Source organism: Rhipicephalus sanguineus, chromosome 1 (assembly GCF_013339695.2).
Source record: "Rhipicephalus sanguineus isolate Rsan-2018 chromosome 1, BIME_Rsan_1.4, whole genome shotgun sequence".
NCBI classification, from domain to species: Eukaryota; Metazoa; Arthropoda; class Arachnida; order Ixodida; family Ixodidae; genus Rhipicephalus; species Rhipicephalus sanguineus.
In genome coordinates, this window is record NC_051176.1 from 253367304 (window position 1) to 253381461 (window position 14158).

The window sequence follows — 14158 nt, forward strand, 5'->3', positions numbered from 1 at the left end:
AGAAGCGAGCGAGACGAAGTAACCTCGCTAGTCAGTCATGCCGAACGCACGCAACACGAAACAGCGGCTAAATTCCAGCGATACCTCTCCTTTGCGTTCTCTCCTAAACTAAACTGGTTACCCAACAGGCTCGTTGCGGCTGCTTTCGATGCTTTGCGGAGATCTGCGTAGTATCGTAATCTGTTGTAGACTGAGACGAGGACTTCCTGTCGTAAAAGAGCGCTTATTTACCCTTCTCCCAGTGCTCTCTGTAGCCGCGCGTGTCTAGTGCATCGTGTCCGTTTTCATTTGTTTTTCCTCCCTTTAGAATGGACGCTCCGTCACGCGTTTCGACTGCGCTATAGTGTGAGCGCGAGAAGATGCTGTGGTAACAGCTCGCCTCCTTCGCCGCCGTTTCAACCTCGGCCCTGGTGTGGTCCGTTCTCTCCGGGCTCGCGCGCGTGTTGTACTACACGTTCATACACGGGCCAATACATGTATTGGCGCGAAAGTGTTCCCCAATTATCGCGTGTTCGCAGCCCTGCAGGCGTCCACCATCAGAAGGAAACGACGCCCGGCAGGAGAAAGGCGGTCACGAGCACCCAGTGCCACCCCCCCCCCCTTTAATCTTGCTCCTTTTAAGAAGAGCTCGGTCCGGCGGCGGCACAGCTGGGTCGAGCGCACGCGGGCACGGCACCGTGGTTTGGCGCAGAGCAAAACCGCCGCGCGTAAACACGCCTTATTACGAGTCGGCCGGCGGCTGCCGCAGTGCATAGAGAAACGGCGCACCACACGTGCACACAGTGAGCGGGGGCCCTTTCCGTGGCTGTTTATTTAAGGCACCGCTTAGAGGAGCCTCGTAAATCAGACGGGCTTTCATCGAGCTTGCAAGTGACACACATTGATACGCGGCCAAGATATTGAGCGGCCCATCATTTTAATGGCGGCGTGTTCACCCGAAATCCACGAGAAGTGGCGATCCTCCGCTCGAGCGCGCCAGGTTCCTCGTATCTCGACTCGTTGTTTTCTTCCTGGCTGATTCAGCGTGTTCAGCTTATCCCGCCGAGTAGCCCCAACGAGCACGTCGGCTCCCTTTGGGCCAAACGAAATCGCCCCTAATTTGGAGCGGCTCGTTTGTCGGCTAACGTGACCCCATCTCTTGTTCCGCAGCTCGCCTTGTCTCGAGAGACGTTGGAGGAGGGCAGCGACTGCGATCCGAGCAGGAAGCCCCTGAACCGGGACTTTTGTTATTCTTCGCCTTCCGCATCTATCAGCTGTGGGCCCTCCGAAGCGACAAGCTCGGATCGGCAAGAGCGCAGCAAACTGTTGCGCATCGCACGCGCACACTGCGTCCGCGTTAGTCCAAGTATGCGTCGAGCGCGATGCTCGTTCATGCGTGCCGCAGCGAAGTACCCTTGCGCAAACCTTAGGGGTAGCTTGAATTTCCTCCTTGTGCGCATACAGCGTCGCGAGCAGAGCGTGTCGTATCGATTCCCGGAGCTCCTCCCACCTGACGAGGATGAAAGGCCCATCATACGCAAACCATTCCGCTCCCACGCAGAATGGAAAAATGTTACGTTATCACGCTTTAGGCAGGTTAACTTTGAAAGGGCATATTTTTTTCCTCACCGTGCAGATAACTACAGTTCTGAAATCCTTCATCATCCTTCGATATGTTAGCAATTATGTGCATTATGTGTGCATAGCACACATTATGAAATACGTCGTCTATGGTTTCTTCACACCCAACGTGAATCTCGTAAGTTCAGATTTGCTTACCTCCTATAAATAGTGGATGTAAGTAGATGTGGTTATATCAGGCGAAAATGCTTGAGTCTCGTGTACTTAGATTTAGGTTCACGTTAAAGGGACACTAAAGGCACATGTTAAGTCGTCGTTGATTGTTGAAGCAGCGTTCCGGGAACCTCGTAGTGCTTGTTTCGTGCCAAGGTAACGCTTATTTTGATTGAAAGTCACGTTTTAGTGGTCCGAACAGCGTTAGCGCACTTCAAATCGCGCGCCTGAAAAGGCCTCCTGACGTCGCATTTTGCCTTGCCCAACGTTGCCCGCCCTTACTTCCCGGCAGCCGACGCTGTGGTTTCTGCTCTGAAGGGCACATTACACAACATCACATGGACACGGCATTTTGTCGAACTTTTCGTTAGAGCGACTTTCATGATCGTGCAAGGCACATGCATTAGTACGCGATAACGAAATCTATATACTGCTGAGACGCGACCGCGCGAGCGGAGCACAGCCCTGCGAAAACGGAACTTTTGCACGACCCGCGCCCTTCTCCACAGTAACGCCGAGTTCTTCTTTCCATGATTCAAACACAAACGCACCAGCAGCATTTTATTGTCTTGCGATGCTCGTAATGTTCTTTTTTTATCATAAGTAGCTTGAATACTAGTGATAATTTGTACTCGAGACGTCGTCGGGGCTCGTTCCAAAACGGCCCACTGGTGGCGCATATAGTGTCCTACATTTACCTTATGCCATCTTCGACAAATCGCCCCGGCGCGCACCGGAGCACCAAGGCGCTACGATGATTGGACGAAACGGTGCACCGGGGCGCCCCGGTGCGCACCGGTGCGATTTCATGAAGATGCCATTAATTTCTCGATTACTAGAGCACTGCTATTGATAATATTGACGTTTTAGACATTCTCAAACATTGACTTTTCACTCTGACAAATTTTTATTTGCCTTTAGTGTCCCTTTAGAGAACCCCATGGGTGATGCAAATTTCCGGAGCCCTCCACTACGGCGTCTATCATAATCATATCGTGGTTTTGCGACGTTAAACCCCATCAATTATATCAAATGTAACCGTCGGTTATAGAAGCCTTCATGTGGTTGCAGGAATTTCTGAAAGCATCAGCGTGCACCTCAGAATGTATGCTTGGTGTGCAGCAGCAGGTTAAGCGCGCATCTTACAACTCATAGGAACATTCCTTATGTTGCCAGGCATTTATATGAGCTTGAATTGGTGAATTGCCGTCAAAGTACTTTCTTTAATGGGAACGCACTTAGTTTCAAGAGGATTCCGTCTTTCAAGTGGACCAGTAATTACAGCGCATTGTCATTAGAAATCGCTTGCTTGTTGAATCGTACTGTCTTAGATCTATACACGAAAGCCCGTACGCAATAGTCTGACTAGATCGCAACGTCTTGATCGCTATAGGTTAAATAAAGCTTTCTGCAGCTCCGCAGGCCTACATGCGGATGCGTTCTCCTAGATGGGGTTGACGCAAATTGAAATTTTGAAACCTTATGGAAAACCGTTGAAATTTAGAATTCATGAAAGTAAGTATACCGCCTCTAGCCAAAAGGCGATTTGGACGTTAGACGTCCGTGCTGTAGGGTACTAATGTGCGTGAAGCAAGACGTAGTGTACAGGAAGCTTCAAGTGTACCCACCGCGTTAGTTCAGTGGCGATATGTGGAGTGGCTCGTGCCTGCATATCTTGTCGTCCCAAACAGCTCTACTATGCTCACTTCTGCGGTTTGACGTCAGACACGCAGAAGCTACCGCACTGAATAAACATACACGCTTTTTTTTTTTTCCAGCCCCATCTGTATATCTGTTTCGTGGCAGGCTTGTCTTTAACCACGGGCGTCGGGAATGATCGAAACGGGAGAGAACGTGGAGGAGGGATCTGCTGCGATACCGGTCGCACGCGTTCATTTCCCTGCGCCGCGTTGGGGGCATGCACCGCGGGAGGACGCTTGCTGTGGAGTGGAACGCGTGAGCGGCCGCTCTATACGCTTGGGACACCCAATTTAAGACCCGGGCGATCACTCGCTTCACTCGATTTGGTGGCGTGCCAAAAGGTTAAAAAGGGTGAACGAGGCTCTCAAGTTCCTCTTCCTCTCACGCTGCGCTAAGAGATATAACGTTAGGCGATGCAGCTGCTTATCGGGGCAGTAATAAAGCAGGCGTGATCGACTCCCAGCAAACACGTTCCTCGCATACCTGCCGCGCAGTTTCGCTAACGGTGATTTACTGTGAATGTGCTCTTCAGGGTCAGTGGCGGAAGCGAAGGGTTAGTTTTGCCTCTTATTTTTAAGCGTTCGAATTTCACGCTTGCGAAGCCTTGAAGAGGAGGTGTTTCCTTTCATTTTCTTTTATTTTGTTAATCAGTGTGTGTGTGTGTGTGTGTGTGTGTGTGTGTGTGTGTGTGTGTGTGTGTGTGTGTGTGTGTGTGTGTGTGTGTGTGTGTGTGTGTGTGTGTTATTAGGTGTTGGAGTCTTTGAACTTAAAAGTGCATATGTGGCTTTTAAAAAAATTGGTGCACGTATATCTCATCTTTGAAACCTCTCGTATCCTTTACGAAATACTAATATTGTTTCTACCGTCACATCAACTATCGTTCCATCGGTTATGCATGAAAGTTTGTTAACGTTTATTTCAGGTGCGATAAACTTGGAGAAAGTACCCGTAGGGATATATCATGTCAAATTCAGAGTAAGTAACGGAAAAGTTCTGAGCCTCATGTACGTTGTCGGGAGGTTTTGACGTCATACAAGCGAACCGAAGAAAGTGAGATGTAGCAAGACAATGTGAGCAAGCATGTGCCTGCTGTGACATACACTCCGTCGCATACATTCCTCAGGAGGTTGTCGAGAGACATAGACATGAAACCCATCCACATTAAGAAAGCTCTATGGCACGAGAGGACGCGTGAAAGAAGAACGAGCTCTTGAAAGAAGAGCAGAAGAGCTTACACTCGACAGGCACGCGAGACCTAATGGGGAGTAAGAAAGAGAAGCGCAAGCAGCCCTGTCTTTAGTTTTATGATATATCTAATTGCCTTTCTCCCAGCTCGTAAATGTACAGAAAGGATTTTACGTTTCTCTGGGACAGCCTTTAGCAGACTTCTTTTTTCTTTCTCACACCCTACATTCTGCTGCGTATGCTCTTACATGGCGTTGGCGGTAGAGTACAAGCTCGTCTTCAACAAAACTTCGACGAACTACGGCTCTTATGAATGCATTATTACGAAGAAAAAAAGACCGACGAATCTATACGACCGTGCAGAATTATGACACTGATTCGGTAACTCGGTTGCACGAAAGTCCGCAAACCGGAGGAATGTTTATGAAGGGGAAAAATTGTCATCCAGTCGATTGCAGCATGAAGCTACCGAGAATACAGATTTATCAGACAGAAAGCTGCTTAGTCAAGCATGTTCTTAATTAGAGATATTGGACGGAACACACGAACGAAAAAAGTGAGACAAACAGCGCTCCTTCGCTACCTAGTTAACGAAAGATTGGTCGTTTCTATATATAACTTTTCTCTGAGACACGCATTCGTTGGCACAATCTTTACTGTGAAATGTGAAGCTCAGCTGTAAGGGCGGTTTAGCCTGGAAATCTGGGCCGGTGGCATTAAGCCTATGCTCAATGAGTGCCTCTACAAAAACGGATACGCTTCAACTAAGAAGCTTTCTTTCTGAGAAATCTACACTGGCTTCCTTTGTAGCTTCGCTCTGAAATTGGGTGGATGACAATTTCCCCCTTTCATGACCATGATTCGAGAGAAGAGACCGGTCGTCACAAGCGTTTTCCCGGCAACGAAGGCATTTCCCGTTCCTATGAAACTTACTGGCAGTCCTCGCGCACCCTCGTCATCATTTCCGCGCGCCGGGACGGAAATTGTGAATCGTTTAGGTTGGCTGAACTGTTTGTGCCAGTGGCGTTGTAACGCGCGAACGCTTAAAATTAAAATTCTCGAATTAACGGCTCTTAACATGTAGAAAGATAGTTTCAACGAGCCGTTCGCTCACAATGACAGTCGTAAAACTTTACTCACATAAGGGAATCCCTCGGATCGCCTTATATTTCTTACTCATTGCATAGCGAAGGCTTCGAGAAGAAGGGAGAAATAGAGAAGCAAAGGCAGGGAGGTTAACCAGTTCGCGACAGTGAAGGCTTCGAATTTGCTAGTATTGATCTCGTATAAGGCCGCATACGAGAGGTTTATTGGCCCGTTAGTTGTCTGCTCTCAAGCTCCCGTGTACGTAACGCCACAGGCTAATAAAGATGTCTCGCATCCGCTGCCTTGGTCTTGAACACACTTCTTTCCTCCTTTTTACCGTTTCGACAGCGTAGAGTAGCTAACCGGGCCCACTGCTGGTCAGTCTATCCCTATCTTAATCTGGCCTTGCGTCGCTCAGCGCACTAACTTCGTCGCAAGAGCGCCGCTGCAGTCGATCTATAGTCTCGTTTGTGTCTGTGTAGGCCCTGTAGGGCAGCCGGCCAGAACTGTCGCTCGTTAAAGTTCATGCATTTCGATGTGCCCTTTGTTTCTCTAAGGGGCTTCTTTGGTGGCACAAATTTATTTGCTGTCACGTGTAAAGCTTCAGCTGCTTAACTTGAAAATCTAGGCCGGAAACTCCTCCTGGACCTGTCTTAGACATGAAGACTCGTCACCTAACAGCAAACAAACTCGCGTCACGGAATGAAACGAGCAGTAGGCGTGACACTTCCTCCTGAACTACGTTGGGGCTTTCTGGGGAAAAAGAAAAACAACTAAATGTCGCATGCACGAATGTGGAAAGCCTCTACCTCCACACTCTCTTGGGAAAAAGAAAGGTTAGTCTAACACTACCTGGAATGACAGAGATATCTGTTGCTTCTGCCTCGACACTGGATCAAGCTGAAAGCGTGGCTGCTTAAGAAATTTTTGTCTTTTTCTTTAGCAGTTTTGTATACGCAAAAATCTAACATGTCAAGGAAGTGTAAGCTGCGCGAACACGCGCAGGTACATTCAGATTCTTTTTAACTGTAACAAGTCAGCATAAGACTGTTATCATCGTCATCATCATCTATTGACCCTTAAAGGCCCCTGTTGGGTCATTACATAACGGGCGAGCACACATAAGAACAAGGAACCTTGAGACAGTAAGGAATTAAGTAAAACCAATACTACTTAGAATAACATGAGAGTATAATAGACCCATATGAACTGGGCCCAGGTAATTGCGCTTATTGAGTTGAAGGTATTGAAGTTGAAGGTATCGAAGTATTGAAGGTGCCACACACACACACACACACACACACACACACACACACACACACACACACACACACACACACACACACACACACACACACACACACACACACACACACACACACACACACACACACACACACACACACACACTTTTTTTCATAAGTCGTATTATGTTTGTGAACAATTGCAGCTCTTTCTGGCATTAAAGCTGAATCACTGTACATGTACAACACATTGCTTGCTGTTTCTGCCTTGTCTGGTCTTTGGATCACGTCAAGCTAGTACGTAGGTTTAGTCCAATATGGCCATCCATCATGTATGCTGATAAGTAAAACTGATTTGATTTCATTTCATTTGACATTGCCAGTTAGCTGGCACGTCGCATTTTCCGCATTCGCAGCATGCGCACCTTCGTTGAGTAGGTGAAGATTATTTGAAGATACTGAGTGGGCAAAGGATCTGAAGTGAAATGTGCACATTGTAATGTACGCGTCCTGTCAGCGTTTCTCATATAACACATCCATTCTCTCTCGCTTTCCCATATTTCATGATGCGGTCACTAACACGGACGACTGGGTGGGCTTTCCTGTTTATGACATCGCAAGTCAGGCCTGTGGGCTAGTTCGATTTAAGGCCGCCTGTTCTTTTTACCGCTTGCTTACTGGATAAATCAAGCGGCTTATGTAACGCATGCAATGTGACTTATCCATAACTCAAGAGCGATGTGACATTTGAGCAAGGGGTGTAGAGGATACAACGTGACTGCTGTAATGCGTTCAAATGATTGAAATTCTCTCGCGATATTTTGTTCAGAACCAGCGACAACCTTGGGTTCCACCAGGCTTGCTCATTCGCTATCAGTGCCTGTTTCGCGGCCCCGGTGCTCATCGTTCGTAGTCCCTAACACCTATGCGCGTCGCTGGGGAAGTCTGCTCCGCGAAGTCGCCCTTTCCGCGGGTGCCGCCGAAGCCAGCCAAGTGCTCCGCATCTGGCAGGGCCGCGGCTCCGTCGGACAGCGTGTCCACAACCGTCTGGCAGGCAGCGGCGGCAGATTGCGCGCCTCCCCCCACACCGCTCCTACGAACACCTCTCGCGCGTCGTCGGCCCGGGCGAGGACCTGAACGGAAACTCTTTTTCGTGGCAGCTGGAATCTGCGGTCCTCCTCTCCGGCGCGTTTTAGTTCTTGTGGGTAGTTGTGGGGGCCTTCTTCTCTCCACGCGACATCCGGTCGCCTTCCCTTTCTGCAGGCCGCCAGAGCGGCGCTGCAGCCACCGCTGTGCGTTCTCCTTCCCTCAGTACCAGTTTGCCAGCCGCCGCCGCCGCGGGACCAGTTGTGGGACGTCCTGCCCAATGCTGCCTTGCCGTGTGGATACGAGCGCTCCTACCGCGCGTGCTTCTCTGCTGGGCCAGCCTCTTGACGCGCGTCGTGCCATGAGCCGCTACGGTGTGGGACTCGGCCTGCGGGCTCCTCGCGGCTTTCCCCCGGCGCTCGACGACCGCCGTCGCGAGTGAGGCCAAAGCGTGCGACGGTGTTGTGCTTTTGCACGCCGGCTCTGGCTGGATTTTCGCTCCTCTTTGGCGAGAGGCTCTAAAGTGGCATTGCGTGCGTGACGACCGTTTCGGCTCCTTTCGTACTGAAGGTGAGTTACGTAACTTTGGTGGTGTGCGTTGCCACACTCCCGCCATTCTTCCTTTTGCTGAACCGGAGCAGTGAACGGAGTTGCCTTGGCGCGGTGTCTGACTCTCACGCGCCAGGGCAGCGCCTTTGTTTACATTTGCTCTGTCGTTGCCCCTTGCGAATAGTTACGATGCACACAGCGGTACTTTGGGTGTGCGCTCATAATTTGCACGAGAAAGCAATTCCTGATGCGAAGCGGCAGAAGTTCGCCCTCTTAAGACTATAATCGCGCGATCTGCGATCCGTTGTGGCGCGCAATTCTGGCGCGCCCTGATCGCTTGTATCGAGAGTTACTGTCAAAAGAAAGTGCCTGATCAACGTGTTTGTTCGAAAGGTTGCCCTGTTTTCTTGCGCGAAAAAAAAAAAAAAAACAGTACATTTCTGCAGTGCTGCAGTATTTTGTTTGTTTTTCTACTTAGCTGATTCTTTCCCGGTGTGTATTCTGCAGCGTTTATTGAATGACGTTGCGTTTTTGTTGCTTGCGTAATTTAAACGCATCGCTCATTAATTTAATAATTCAACGAAGGCGATCGCACTTATATTCATCGGCGTCGGGAATGGTTGGCCTCCCAGGAAATGTGCAGAATGAATTTACTTTTGTATATTTTTCCTGCGTGGGGCAGCATTTATGCCCTTCCGAGTAACTTAAGGGTACCCAATGTTGGCAGTCAGTTAACCTCGCACATTTTGTCGTTACATTGTTGCTCGATAATAGATGGGAATGCACCCCCCCCCCCCCCACACACACACACGCACACGCGCGCAGTATATGCCGGAGCGTGCAGAACCCGATGCAACGCCAAACGCCCACAAAGTCAAAATCTTGGGCAGCAGGCAGCGAACTGTCCATCGGGAAAAGAAGAACGATGCTTTGGACCGGTTGTTTGTGGAGAGAGCAAAAGAACGAGCGCGCAACTGACGGAATCTCGAGTGAAATGCCACTCGGGAACACTTTGACGGTATTTGTTTTCACTTCGTGTCGAACTTGTCAGTACGACGCCAGCCTGGCTTTGGAGTAGAAGTTGAGTGACCGCGCTTTTCCGTCTTGTTCACGTGTCGAAGTGCTGCCGCGGAGCGGCTTTGGTTAGAGGCCCGACTCGAAATGGATGGCAAAGGTGAACACTTTGGGCAGCCAAGTGAGGGCGGCTGTTTGTAAGCTGTTGTTCTGGCTAAGAGGAAGAAAGATTGCAGTCTCAAGCTGATTTTGATCAGCTGTGTACGAGCTTTGAACGAAGAAGCAAATTGCGCTTGAAACCTCACCTTATACTTAGTCAAAAGGCGCTCGTATGGTCTTGTTACCTTCAAAAAGCGCATTAGCGTTTTAGTGGTCTGGAGCCTACAAGCGCTCTTAGGCCAAGGTCAGATGGTAATTTTATTTTTTACTAGGAGGGCCTGTGTTCTAAGCGACCGAGACTAGCATATTTTTGGCAGCCTATGGCACCGAACAAGCGTCATCTGCGGATGTGCGCGCCCCGAGTTTCTCATTGCATTTCGCCTTGCTTTCTCATTCCATGTTTGTAGAGTAGCCAAGTCGTTGCGAGACTGCAAGTACGGTTAAATTCCTTGTCTTTTTCTTCTGTCTCTTTTTCTAGACCTAACTTATGCTTTCAGACGTGCATTTCGTGTTTTTCCTCCATCCCGTGTCGGCTCATGCTTCACCTCTAAAGGTTGTGTCATCACTTATTTTCACAAAAGCCAGGTCATCGCAAAACCTGCGTTCACTTTGGTGTCGTGAATGATGTCTAAGAAATTGCCTTTACAGCGAAATATAGCGTCGGTGTGCTTCCCGTCTACATGCACAAGAGCTTTGGTCATATACTTCACTGAATGTACTCATGAGATCACGCCTTGCGCTGACACACGTACTTGGACCACCGACTAAATGGCCACCTACACGCTTGCTCTACATGGGCGGTTTCAACCTTTCCGGGAAAATCGGCAAGCTTTATTTTTTTCGCATGTCATAAACTCATATAGAGTGCATATTCTGGCGCGTCCCCCGCGCATTACTTCATTTACTATTTTGTTTATTTGGAATAGCATTCTGGGCTTGCTGCCAATGTTTAGCCATATTGCTTTCTCTATTTACTTTACAAACCTAACTCCATCACAAATCCAAAACATGCCGAGCCCTGGCGTTGAATGCCTGTTTCAGTTATCCGTTGACGTTCTCACGTATAACTACGAGAATGAGCCGTACTTTGTCAAACAAGATTCTACCCTGCAAGTCTTTCTGTTGTGTGTGTGTGTGTGTGTGTGTGTGTGTGTGTGTGTGTGTGTGTGTGTGTGTGTGTGTGTGTGTGTGTGTGTGTGTGTGTAACGTATGAACTTCTCTCCCCATCATCATCCTTGATTCCCCCTTTTCCCAGTGCAGGGTAGCCAATCGGGCTCAGCCTGGTTGACCTCCCTGCTTTTCCCTTATCTATTTCTCACTCTCGCTGCTTGCTCATGTGATAGGCGAAAATTCAAGGCTAGCGAAAGCGTACACTGTCTTTAGTTTAGAGGACCTGCCTTCGTCCTGATACGAGCTGTCCTGTGGCAGGATCTTTTGAACAGCATCAGGCAGCCTAAACATCGTGAAAGGCCAGCGCCTGAACGTGCGAAACCGATGCGTCCACATACCCAAAATGGAGAGCCCGACTGTTGACGTCATGAGCTCCGCGCTTGCGGAAAGCATTGTGTTGCCCGCTTGTGCTAAGAGAGAGAGAGAGGCAGGAACGCACTTTCAGCAGCCTTCTTTCTCAGTTATACTTAACTTTAAATAACTGCTGAGCTTCGACTCGGCATGCCGGAGGAATAGGGATAGGTGGGCGCGCAATCTGTTCGCTCGGATCTTTTCGCAGTCCTGAATTGTGCGCATTGTTTAATCTGCACGTAACATCCGGCCGCCGCTCGATTCATTCGAAATTAAAGGCGTTCAAATCTCACCTCGGTGCAACACTGTCATTTCCGATTACAATTTCGCGCCCGTGTTCTGCAGATGTCGCCGTATAGTGAAGATGCAAGGCAGAACGAGGTTGATTAATCCGAACGCCTTTGACAGAGTCGGATTAAGCAATGTGGAGGCGTAGAGCTAATGAAGCTGCCGCGGCGTCCTCAGCCCTTTGCTAGATATGTTTGCGACGTAACTGGCATGTAACTTGCCTAAGTTACATGAATACCTGCGGGGGAAATGACCTCAAACGTTCTTTGCTGTTCAAATCAACGATTATACGTTCATCCTGTTTACTTATCTTGCAGACTATGGACCTCGACCAACTACCGTTGATAACTCAGGCTTAGGGCTTCAGATCTTTTACAACTTTGCTCTTAATGCAGCGGCATTGTTTCGGTGCTTATCTATGCGCAGCAATGTAAAAATGCAGCTACACTCTTCCAAAGCCAACTCTGGTCACCTCTTATCTTCAGAGTGGCCCACGAAGCGTGCTGTGTTAGCGATTGTACGGTAAAAATGTGGGCAACTGGAATTGCTAAATTGCGTGTACTGGCGCAAGTATAACGCTGAAGTAATGCTTGCTGCGGCCGCCATTCTGTGGTATCTCCGGATTAGGAAGTGTTATCCCAGGGGGATTGTCGCCGTTTTTAAGCACCTAGAGCTTGGAGTAAGCGCTTCGTGGTCGCGACGCCGCGGACCGCATTCAAAAACGAGCGCATCACGCAACAGATGGTTTATATCAGTGCCTGCTGTTGAGGGTCATTAAACGCTGAGAGCACATAAAACGCGGTAAGTGCCTACGTGCTATTGTCGATCAAGGGTGCAAGACTGTCTCTCGTTTTATATTCGCCGTCGTCTGAAAACTCTCGTTCCATCATCTCTCAGCACACAGCCAAAACTATTCTCTCGTCTTGTTAAGTTGGCTTATAACAACTTAATCGCCGCAAAATCCTGTTGAATCGGTTGTTGTTGCTGTGACCACAGTGTAAGGAGGCGGGGGAGGGGTAGGGGTGGGGGCTCCTTTAAGTAAGCGGGAGAGTCGTCGTTCGATTGATCCCCCGGTAGCTCGTCGAAATTTATCTGCAATGTGTGGACGAGTAAGCGTAATACTATAAGCACCCTGGACACAAGAAATGACATGAATTGTCAGAAGATGTGTAGGTAATCGGGGGAGGGGACGAGGAACTGGCTGTATGTGATATTTCAAGTGTAATAATAAGTACGCAAGTCCATAAGTTCGCACAAGCGGAAATATACGATGAGGCCTTCGTGAGGACAACTGGTATGCGCCATCTCATTTTGCTGCACATACGTTGTCTCGAATCGGTGATACTTGGTTATTTCATTAGCCTCGTCACTGCCTGCTCTGTAATATGTCAAGTTTATCGAGCAGTCGTTCCTTGGTCCTTAACTATGTCTCTTCTCTAGTCGGCCTCTTCAATTTTCGCAGTTCTGGCAGCCAGACGGCCGCTAGTTTAATCCAGTCCAGAGAGGAAACAATATATGGTCACGTGTGCTGGGATCCCAAGACAACTCCAAGCTGCCCAGAGCTTGCAAAATTGAACGCTGGGACATCCGGCATAAACGAAAGCAAACGCTACCGAGAATAGTGGCCGAAACGTCGCGCCGCGCGAACGCATATATTCGGTCCCTTCTCCTTTGCGTGTATAGTTTGGAAATGTGTGTTTGTCGAAGAGATGAAGCAATATCCACGAGTTATCGCATTTGTGGGGGTCATCACGTGCGCTCGCAAGAATCGGCGCAGAACCTGTGCTGTAAGATTGCCGTCCGCGAACAAAACCCACACGGTGCCTCGAGAACGGCAAATGGCGCACGACGAGCTGCCTTGCTGCTCACTTGGACGGGCTTAACAGGCTCACCCTTTGCACGGCGCAACAATCTCTGTCCTGCACGTCCGGTGCCATGATTCGAGATCCCGCGAAAGTGATCGTGTGCTCGAAAGTGACAGCTGTATAGAATATTACCTCGCCAGCTGGCGTTGGTTAGATTGCGTTCTGTCTTCGCCTGTCAATCGAGAATCTACGGTTTAAGCTTGTATATGTAATATAAACGTCTTAATCGTGCCATTTCGACTCATTTTGGCTGATGGGACCTCTCTTCTGGATGTGTCGAGTGTCAAGCAAACACTACAAAATTTCTATTCATTCCATATATGGTCCATGACGTAATTTATCTTTCTGTGTGTATATTCTCGTTCTGCAATTTTAAAGGAAAATTTCAGGTGAACGTGTTTTGTAGACGCACTACAATAACTCCGTACCAAAAAGTGCGAACACAAGAAACAGTAGGCCTCATTTTCCGTGCATGTGTGCGTGCTTGAGCGACTGACACCGATGCAAGTAATTCACGTACGTTAACTTTTATTGGCTACTGTTAATGTTTGACGGCCGCTATGGCCCACTGCACATGCAAGAAGTCGTGCTCGAGGAGTAGTAATGGGTCAGCCGGCAACATAAACAAAACTCAATCGAATTCATTAAGGGCACATGGGCTCATTCATAATATCAGCACGCACTCAG

General features: G+C 48.9%; 1 protein-coding gene across 3 annotated transcripts in view; it reads left to right on the plus strand.

The window, feature by feature from the left end:
• The window catches only part of LOC119377905 (puratrophin-1), a 449908-nt gene that overhangs the window by 222858 nt on the left and 212892 nt on the right, over window positions 1-14158 (plus strand). The window contains exon 1 of one of the 3 annotated variants that reach the window (XM_037647211.2): window positions 8324-8645. The exons of the other annotated variants lie outside the window; for them this stretch is intronic. The gene's annotated coding sequence lies outside the window, so the exon portion shown is untranslated. Of the gene's footprint in view, window positions 1-8323; window positions 8646-14158 lie in introns of those variants that run through there. 3 annotated transcript variants of the gene reach the window in all.